We start from the raw sequence: 11,000 nt of genomic DNA on the forward strand, positions 1-11,000 counted from the left end.
GCTGCTGTTAGTACTACTTACCTGTTCTGTTACACCGTCTTTAAAATGTAGTTTACCCGCAACCACTCCAGTAGTGCTCAATGTAGCTTTACTTCTTAAAACGTTAATGTTTTACTGTTTAATAACTTATAGACTATATTTTATTATTTTTCCCTTGCACTCAGTGACCAAAGCTATACACACACATATAGACACATACATATATATACACATATATATACCTGCGTGTATGTTTGTATGTATGTGTATATATATATACACAAACACACACACACATATATATAACTTGTGTGTGTATATATGATGTACATAGGTATGTATATATATATGTGTATATGTAGATATGTATATAGATATGAAGATATGTATGTGTATATATATATATATATATATATATATATATATATATATGTATATATATATAGAGAGAGAGAGAGAGAAAGAGAGAGAGAGTCAAACCGATTATGACAGCAGCAATCCAAGCTGTGAGAAAGGAGGAGGCGTGTCAGACGTCGTGGTACATTTTCTGCTGCAGCTAGACGAAAACAACTTCGTGAAGCTGCCGCCAAATACACAAAACAATTACCCTGATAATCATGTTACGTTATTTTTAAAATGTTTCCTTTTCTTTTTCTTTACTTCTTTAACACACTACTTCTCCACTGCGAAGCGCGGGTATTTTGCTAGTAAAAGATAAAGTAGCTCCAAAATGCCAGTTAAAAGTAAAATCTGAAAATGTCAAGCAACTGGATCACTTTTGTTTCCTAGGTGGCATGTTAACATAAGATCAGAGTGATCAGGAAATAGAGGATTGCTTTAGAAAGAAAAGGCTTTTATGCAGTTAAGAAATATACTTATAAAACCAACACATAACAAGGCAAACAAAGGTGCTATGTTTGACCTAACGTAATGTAGGATTGTTAAACATGGATTGTGAGCAATATAATGGAAAGTAGACTGAGAGCTGGGAGATGTTTTTTAAAAGAATGCTAAAAATGTCCTGGATAGATAAAGTAACAAATGAAAGAGTATTACAAAGAGCATAGGTGAACAGACATTTCCTAAGTATGATAAAAAGAATAGACAATTAAAATATTTGGGACACATCATCAGAGTTGAAGGTATTGAAAGTGTTGTATTGCTGGGTAAAATCAATGGAAAGAGGGCATGGGGAAGGCAGAGAGAAAGAGGCAGGTGGAAGACCATAATCACCAACGTCTGCATCAGACATGGCACTCAGAGTGAGTGAAAGAGACTGCAGTTTCTTCTCGCATCCTAATGTTATGTGTTTTAGATTATCTGGTAAGTCTAAGTTGGTTATGTGTGAAGGTGCGTGAGAGTATGAGTCACACTGGGCTGGTGCCCCATCTGGAGATGGTTCCTGCATTGGGTACAAAGCTTATGGGATAGGCACCAGCTCTCTGCGATGCTACACTAGATATATTGTGTCAGAAGATAGATGGATAAATTGATTGTGGGATGATATGAATATGTGTGTTGACAACTTAAATCTTACAATAATAATGAGTATGGTTTAAACCAATGGCTCTCAAAGTGCATTCCATGGACCATCAATATCCCGAGGTATGAGGCAAGTGGTCAGAAAGCTGACAATCATCAGGGCTGATTTTTATACCACACAGATACATTAGTCTGTCATGTACTTCACTGAATATTTTTTAACATTCAAATCTGCTAGTGAACAGCAGTGCTACTAAAATAATATACTTAGGCACATAAGAAATGGCTGCAAAGCTACCACCATGACCTGCACTGTCTACATTTGTTGCTGATGGTAACAGCTTTTGCTTCAATTCCAGGGTCCCTGCTCTTTTCCGGTCTCTCTTTTTTTCTCTTACATGCAATAGTTCTTCCATCTCAGTCTGTCTCTCCAGTCCAGCCATCTCAGGCTGTCTCTTCTAAACACACGTTGGAGAGTCCACTTCTGGTCAAGGCATTCATTCAGCTCCATGCAAACCATGCTGACAAGCTGTCTGCTGTTAATCGATCTTCATGGCCAATGGTTATTACAGATCATTGGCTGGAACCTGGGGCTGTGAAACACAACTATAGCAATGCTTTATTTGAAACATATGATTTTTCAAATATGTGACATTTGTGAAACAAATTTTGAAAGCTAATGAAAAATTACTCCATTAGACTCAAGTGTTCCACTGTTAGACTTCAGCAAAGTGGTGCCACTGCCCTAATTCACTTCTAATTGTTAATCAAAGGATTTAAACAGCTGTCCTGATTATCCATCTAACTTAACCAGGGGTTATGCCTGACAGGGAGCAGGCAGAAAAGATTCTTGATAAAAGGACCCGAAAAGAAAATAGTGAATGGAAAACAAGCCAAAAATATATGCCAGGAGGACAAAGAATCGAGACGTCAGATCCAAACACTAAGGTAAAGTTGTAATTGAGAGGGCACAACCTATAAATTTGAGAACCAGAAGAAGCAAAACAATGAACATATGAGTTTGAATCTATGCTATCCACAAGCCTGGAAGAAGTGTTTACTGACCTTCCAGTTTATAAAGCGTCACAGGTGATATGTTACAGTAGATGGTCTTTGAGAACATGCTTCCAGAAAAGTTTATTGCTTTCATAATTTTTTTTCATTAGTCCAAGTTTTATATAAAAAGCAGGCAAAAATATCTTTGCTGGGTTAACAAGTGCTTTATATGCCATTGAATCAAATGATCACCAAACAGCCAGTTATTTTTAATGTAATGATACATGTTAGTCCAGCTATCCCATTTGCAAATGCATTCCTAGTATATCCTGAAGACTTTTGAGAGACTGGTCTAGGACTATATGAGTGATCTTGTGGTAGACCACCTGGACACACTGCAGTTTACCTACTGGACAAAGATTGGAGTGTAGTATGCAATCAAATATCTGTTCTGAAAGGCTTACTCTCACCTGGACAAAGCTGGCAGCACTATGAAGATTATGGTTTTTTTTTAATTTCTCCAGGGCCTCCAATACCATCCAGCCAAAACTTAGAGATATGCAGGTGGAGGAGCCCATGGTGTCCTGGATTTATCTGTTTGGCAGACTTTTGTTTGTGAGACTCAAGGACTGTGTCATTGATATGGATGTGAGAAACACAGGAGCACCACAAGGAACAGTCCTGCCTCCTTTTCTCTTCACTCTGTACACCTCAGACTATAAATAAAACATCAGGTCTAGTCACTGGCAGACATTCTCTGATGATTCTACAATTATGAGGTGTACTGTTAAGGTGGATGGGTATAGGAGTCAGAGGGAGAGCTTTATTTCTTGATGTAGAACAAATTCTCTGCAACATAACATCAGCAAAACCAAGGAACTGGGTATTGACTTTTGCTGCCTCAAAGAACTTCTATGTCTGGTCACTATTCTGGGAATGGATGTAGAGGTGCTGAGCTCCTACATGGGGGTCCACATCAATGACAGGTTGGACTGGTTTTGTAACACAGAGGAACTATGTAAGATAGGACAGAGTAGACTCTTTTTTCTTAGGAGATTGCACTCCTTTAATGTGGTGAGTGACATCCTTCACATTTACTACAACTCTGTGATGGCCAGAGCAATTTTCTACACTGTGGTGTGCTGTGCTGATATCACCACTTTAAGAGAGGCCCACCGAATCAACAACCTAATTAAAGGGCAGGCTCAGTTAAGGAACACACTCTGGACCCCCTAGAAGTACCGTAGTAGCAAAGGAGACAATTAAAACAAAACTGAGTGCCACTATGAACAATGCTGCACATCCTCTCTGTGACACACAAACACTGAGGACTTTCAGACAATGAATTTCAGCAGAAGTGTGTGAAGAAATGCTACTGGGACTCCTTTATACCAACAGCAATATGCCCTCCCCTTTATACCAACAGCAATATGCCCTCATAATGTCTCACTGTGACTGTGATAGCCAAGCAAGAAGTTTTCTTTCTTTTATGTCATTCTGATTTGTGTTCAGACCATAGTGTGTGTATTTATCTTTTATTTAATACTGTAAGCTTCTGTAAAAATCCAAATTTTCCCCTGGGGACAAATAAAGTGTCTATCTATCTAGTAGATGTGCCACTACTTTTAGATCACCATAGATGTTCTAGTTTTAGTTTTTGCAGTCATCTTCGTAAATGAAAAGAAATCACAAAAAATAGGCAACTACAATAAAATGGTAGAGATAAAACAGATAGTCGAACCTCGGATTCAGGAGGAACAGTGTGGTTTTCGTCCTGGTCGTGGAACAATGGACCAGCTCTACACCCTTAGCAGAGTCCTGGAGGGTGCATGGGAGTTTGCCCAACCAGTCTAAATGTGTTTTGTGGACTTGGAAAAGGCGTTCGACCGTGTCCCTCGGGGAATCCTGTGGGGGGTGATCCGGGAGTATGGAGTACCGGACCCCTTGATAAGGGCTGTTCGGTCCCTGTACAACCGGTGTCAGAGCTTGGTCTGCATTGCCGGCAGTGAGTCAAACCCGTTTCCAGTGAGAGTTTGATTTCATCAGGGCTGTCCTTTGTCACTGATTCTGTTCATAACTTTTATGGACAGAATTTCTAGGCGAAGCCAGGGTGTTGAGGGGGTCCGGTTTGGTGGACTCAGGATTGGGTCACTACTTTTTGCAGATGATGTTGTCCTGTTTGCTTCATCAGGCCGTGATCTTCAGCTCTCTCTGGAGCGGTTCGCAGCTGAGTGTGAAGCAGCTGGGATGGGAATCAGCACCTCCAAATCCGAGAGCATGGTCCTCAGCCGGAAAAGGGTGGTGTGCCCTCTCAGGGCTGGGGGAGAGATCCTGCCACAAGTGGAGGAGTTCAAGTATCTCGGGGTCTTGTTCATGAGTGAGGGAAGAATGAAGCATGAGATTGACAGGCAGATCAGTGCAGCGTCTGCAGTGATGCGGGCTCTGCATCAGTCTGTCATGGTGAAAAAGGAGCTGAGCCGTAAGGCAAAGCTCTCAATTTACCAGTCGATCTACGTTCCTACCCTCACCTATGGTCATGAGCTATGGGTAGTGACCGAAAGAACAACCTCGCGAATACAAACGGCTCAAATGAGTTTCCTCCGCAGGGTGTCTGGGATTTCCCTTAAAGAAAGGGTGAGAAGCTCAGTCATCCAGGAGGGGCTCAGAGTAGAGCCGCTGCTCCTCCGCATCGAGAGGAGTCAGATGAGGTGGCACGGGCATCTGATCAGGATGCCTCCTGGACGCCTCCCTGGTGAGGTGTTCCAGGAACGTCCAACCGGGAGGAGGCCCTGGGGAAGACCCAGGACACACTGGAGGGACTATGTCTCCTGGCTGGCCTGGAAACGCCTTGGGATTCTCCCGGAAGAGCTGGAAGAAGTGGCCAGGGAGAGGAAAATCTGGGACTCTCTGCTCAAGCTGCTGCCTCCGCGTCTCGACCTTGGATAAGTGGAAGAAGATGGATGGATGGATGGTAAATAAAATGGTACATGATATTAAAATTTAAAGATTACTCTTGTAATCAGCCAGGCAAAGTTCATAAGACATGTGTTCAGGAAGCAACATCTCTATTGTCCAGTGTTATTTTAATAAGCTTATACTGATTCAGTGAAATGAACTAGTAGTAGCAGAAGTTTTAGTAGCAGTAGTTGTGGTAACGTTTTACTTCAAAAGAGGACATCACTACACAATAAAGCCATAGATGTAAAGCCAGAAACAGAAATGTTAAATCCCGAAAGCTCTTCTTTACAGATGTATTCTGGGGACAACAACATATTGAAGAGATCAATGACTGGTATACCATTGCATAGGCGAAAACTAGCCGTTCTGTGCCCCAATCCTTCAGATGACCATACACAAGTAAATGCTGCATACCTGCAGGGAACATGATGAGCAGATACGCTCCATAATCCTACTTTGGAACTCCCAAAAGTAACTAATACATAACAGTATGTAAAATGGATCCCTCTTTTGTGCTCAGAATTGTCATTGTACAACAGTGCTGCTCAAGGCCATATTACTGGGAAATTCAAAGAAGTATTATAATATAAAATGCAGTGTACATATGAACTAACTAAGACTTAAAATGCAGACATGATCAATTCTGAATATTTGATCATGTATTGAAGACTAATGCCAAAACTCTTAAATTAGAAGTTTGATAATAGACATTTGCAATGTTAGTGGCTGCTGTTGTTCCAGGTGTCATAAAGCACCTCATCTTTGCTCATTTTGGCTGTCTCCTGAGGTGCTGTCCATATAGGCCTCCCTAGACTCCCCTTGCGAGTGTATATTAGCTGTATTTAGCTTCATTGTGCAAGCTGTTTCATCACTCTGGGAATGCTAACCCATGTGTCTCCTACTCTGTAAAACTCTCTCTGGGTCTATCAGAGTGATAATTACACTATGTTCTAATCAATGCTTAAGCCCCTCTCATCTTCTCTCATGTATTTTAGGTCTGCGATGCTTAAACAGAGTTCTTTGAAAGTAACTTTATATACCTGTCACCATGATGCAGACCTTGCTGTGCTATTAATTCTCATTTGTGCTTTATTAGGAGAAAACAGAACAATTATATGTTAAAAATATCACACAGTAAAATTCTAGGCATTTCTTTCACTTTCTCCACCTCACTAGATCTGAACTAATTTCTAGGGGCTGAAAAAGATTTTAAAAAATTGTTATTAGATATCAACAGCCAGGGATTAAATAATTCTTGATCCTAGCATTGGGGATCTTCAGAAGAGCTATTTCATACAAAAATGGAGACTAATGCTGCCCATTGGGTGTGGAGAAAAAAATCGACTATCTCTGAAAGACTGATGCCAAAAAGAAAAACAAGAAAGAAAATAAAACAAATACAAGGGCTTGTAACAGGGAAATATTGCTGAGTTGTTTAAAAGTATGAGAAAAACTTGCAAGCTGAAAGAGGAGACAATCCCAAAATAAAAGAATGAATATTATAGAGGGCACTAAGTGAAAAGAAATGGTAAATTCAGGGTGAGGCAGCCACTTATAATCCATGGATGAACAGCAGTTGGAACAAATAATGAAGGGGATTTTTGTAGTCTGAAGAATACCTTAGAATCATTGAAGGAACATTTTCTTAAATTGAGACTTTAGCTGTTTGAAAGTGGATGTATTCAGTAAAGTACTTGTTTTCTTCTTTGGACCATAAAGCCATCATCTCCACTTTAAAGTGCAAGAACAGGCTAGGTATTTTTACAGTTTTCACCTGCCACCCTGAAAACACCCAGGCCCAAATGCACAACCTCATATTCTTTTTTCCAAACTGCATTCTTGTTTCTTTAATAATTGTATTTTCTGTGAACAATGTTATATAAAACTAACTGATTCAATTCAGTTTATTTTTTATTAAGTAAATTTAAAAACAAAGTTCTGAGTCTACAATGTGATTGTCAATGTAGCTAATGCAATGTTTCATCTGACTTTTTTAGAACATTAGAAACATTGTGACAAGAACAAGCCACCCAGCCCAACAAGCACATCCATCCTATGCAATGAAATTGTCCAAAATAACATCAACTCGAGATTTAAAGTCCCTAAAGTCTGCACCACCACCACCTGATAAAGGCGCCATGCAGTCCCTAGATTGATGGATTGAAGGCCAGAGGTTCACAAGACCATCATCGTCTAATTCCTCCACATGAAACTTGAAAACCATGAGGACTGATTGAGATCATTTATGTAAGGTAGGTCTCATGGCCTTGGAACCCCTGCAGATTTTGTTTTTTTCTTCAGCCCTCTGGAGTTTTTTTTTTTTGTTTTGTTTGTTTTTTCCTGCCCTCCCTGGTCATCTGACCTTACTTTATTCTTTGTTAATTAGTATTGTCTAATTTTTATATTTGTTTTTCTTTCTTCATCTTGTAAAGCACTTTGAGCTACAACATTTGTATGAAAATGTGCTATATAAATAAATATTGTTGTTGTAAAGTCCTACTATCTACAACACTATTTGGTAATGTATTCCATGTGTTTATGTTTCTTATTTTTACATGAAAAAAAACCTTGTAACATTTGTGCAAAATCTGCCCTTAACAAGTTTCCTGCCATGTCCCTGATTTTTTTGTTCAATTTATTTTAAAGTAACAATTGGGATCTATTGTAGTAATTCCTTTCATAATTTTTAAAACTTCAGTTATAACCCATCTTAATATCTGACTGCTTAAACTGAAAAGGTTCACCTCCTTCAATGTCTCTCATAGTTCTCAGTATAACTTAATCATAACTTCCCTTGACTTCTAATCCACACATCGTGATATATAACCTAACGTCTAATTAGCTTTCTTGATCGCTTCTGTATGTAGAAAGTGATGAGTCCTCTATGATTACTTGGTTCTTCTCATGATGGCATAGACTAGACTATTATTTTGCTATAGACTTGCAAAATAAACATTTCACAAAGTTAATTTGACATTTTCCCATACATACTATAAAGTCAAGTTAAATATATTTTCCATAATATAGTTGAACATCTATTTGCCCTCCTTATTGGAAAAGCTAGCAGCATGGTGGTTTGCTCCTTTGTACCGAGACCTCATAGCTCCTGTGGAATTGTTTATGTTACAAATGTACACGTAGACAAAGGCACAAGTAACACTAAGAACAAGTATAAAAAATAAGAATAGAAAATAAAAATATAAATAGAATATTAATATCAAAATAAAGTACAATAAGTCATCATTCACTAAGCTCTACAGGTACATGGTAATGAAATACAATAAATACTATGTACAGTCATATGAAAAAGTTTGGGAACCCCTCTCAACCTGCATAATAATGTACTCTAGTTTCAACAAAAAAGATAACAGTGGTATGTCTTTCATTTCTTAGGAACAGCTGAGTACTGGGGTGTTTTCCGAACAAAGATTTTTAGTGAAGCAGTATTTAGTTGTATGACATTAAATCAAATGTGAAAAACTGGCTGTTCAAAAATTTGGGCCCCCTTGTAATTTTGCTGATTTGAATGCATGTCACTGCTCAATACTGATTACTTGCAACTCCAAATTGGTTGGATTAGCTCATTAAGCCTTCATAGACAGGTGTGTCCAATCATGAGAAAAGGTATTTATGGTGGTCAATTGCAAGTTGTGCTTCCCTTTGACTCTCCTCTGCAGAGTGACAGCATGGGATCCTCAAAGCAACTCTCAAAAGATCTGAAAACAAAGATTGTTCAGTATCCTGGTTTAGGGGAAGGCTACAAACTGTCAGTTTCAACTGTAAGGAATGTAATCAGGAAATGGAAGGCCACAGGCACAGTTGCTGTTCTGGTCTGGCAGGCCAAGAAAAATACAGGAGCGGCATATGCACAGGATTGTGAGAATGGTTACAGACAACCCATAGATCACGTCCAAAGACCTGCACGAACATCTTGCTGCAGATGGTGTATCTGTACATCATTCTACAATTCAGAGTGATTTGCACAAAGAACATCTGTATGGCAGGGTGATGAGAAAGAAGCCCTTTCTGCACTCACGCCACAAACAGAGTCACTTGTTGTATGAAAATGCTCATTTAGACAAGCCAGATTCATTTTGGAACAAAGTGTTTTGGACTGATGAGACAAAAAATGAGTTGTTTGGTCATAACAAAAAGCGCTTTGCATGGTGGAAAAAGAACACCACATTCCAAGAAAAACACCTGCTACCTACGGTCAAATTTGGTGGAGGTTCCATCATGCTGTGGGGCTGTGTGGCTAATTCAGGGACTGGGGCCTTATTAAAGTCCAGGGTTGGATTAATTCAACCCAATATCAACAAATTCTTCAGGATAATGTTCAAGCATCAGTCACAAAGTTGAAGTTATGCAGGGGTTGGATATTCCAGCAAGACAATGACCCAAAACACAGTTTGAAATCTATAAAGGAATTCATGCAGAGGGAGAAGTACAATGTTCTGGAATGGCTGTCATAGTCCCCTGACTTGAATATCATTGAAAATCTATGGGATGGAAGCAGGCTGGCCATGCTCGGCAGCCATCAAATTTAACTGAACTGGAGAGATTTTGTAGGAAGAATAGTCAAAAATACCTCCATCCAGAATCCAGACACTCATCAAAAGCTATATGAGGTGCCTAGAGGCTGTTACATTTGTAGAAGGAGGCTCAACTAAGTATTGATGTAATATCTCTGTTGGGGTGCCCAAATTTATGCATCTGTCTAATTTTGTTATGATGCATATTGCATATTTTCTGTTAATCCAATAAACTTAATGTCACTCCTGAAATACTACTGTTTCCATAAGGCATGTCATATATTAAAAGGAAGTAGTTACTTTGAAAGCTCAGCCAATTATAAACAAAAATTCAAAGAATTAAGAGGGGTTCCCAAACCTTTTCATATGACTGTATGTGAGCATTTTACAAAATCTTGCGCAATCTGAGAACAAAAATTCACGTAAGAAGAACAGACAAGTTATTGCACATCTAAGTAGGTGAAAATGTACTGGGATATCCATTAGACAAAAAGGAAACAGCATATAGTGTGATCGATTCACCAGAAGAAGAGTTATAGAGTCTGATGGCTGTGGGGAGGAAGGATTTCCTGTGACATTCAGTGGAGAACATTATGCTTAGTCAGTGAAAATGCTCCTTTTTACAACTAAAAAACTATGAAGTGGGTGATTAGCATTTTCAATAACTGACTGGAGTCTAGACAACATTCTTTGATCTGCCACAGTTTACAATGCTGTCCAGTTTCTCTCCTACCACAGAGGCAGCCTTCTGAGTTAGTTTCTTTAGCCTCTTAATGTTTGCCACTTTCATGTTGCCACTTCTGCACATAACAGCGAAACAAATAGCACTGGTAACCATGCACTCATAAAAAATCCACAGTATAGTGCTGCAGACCCTAAAAGATCTGAGTGTTTGTAGGAAATACAGCCAACTCTGACCCTTCTTATATATGGCCAGTGAGTTCTTGGACCAGTCTTAACTTACTGTTCATATGCACCCCCAGATACTTGTATTCCTGAACAATCATCTCAACCGCACCTAAGAGACAGGGGATTAACAGGGGATTGTGATCT

This window comes from Polypterus senegalus, chromosome 8, assembly GCF_016835505.1.
Source record: "Polypterus senegalus isolate Bchr_013 chromosome 8, ASM1683550v1, whole genome shotgun sequence".
NCBI classification, from domain to species: domain Eukaryota; kingdom Metazoa; phylum Chordata; class Cladistia; order Polypteriformes; family Polypteridae; genus Polypterus; species Polypterus senegalus.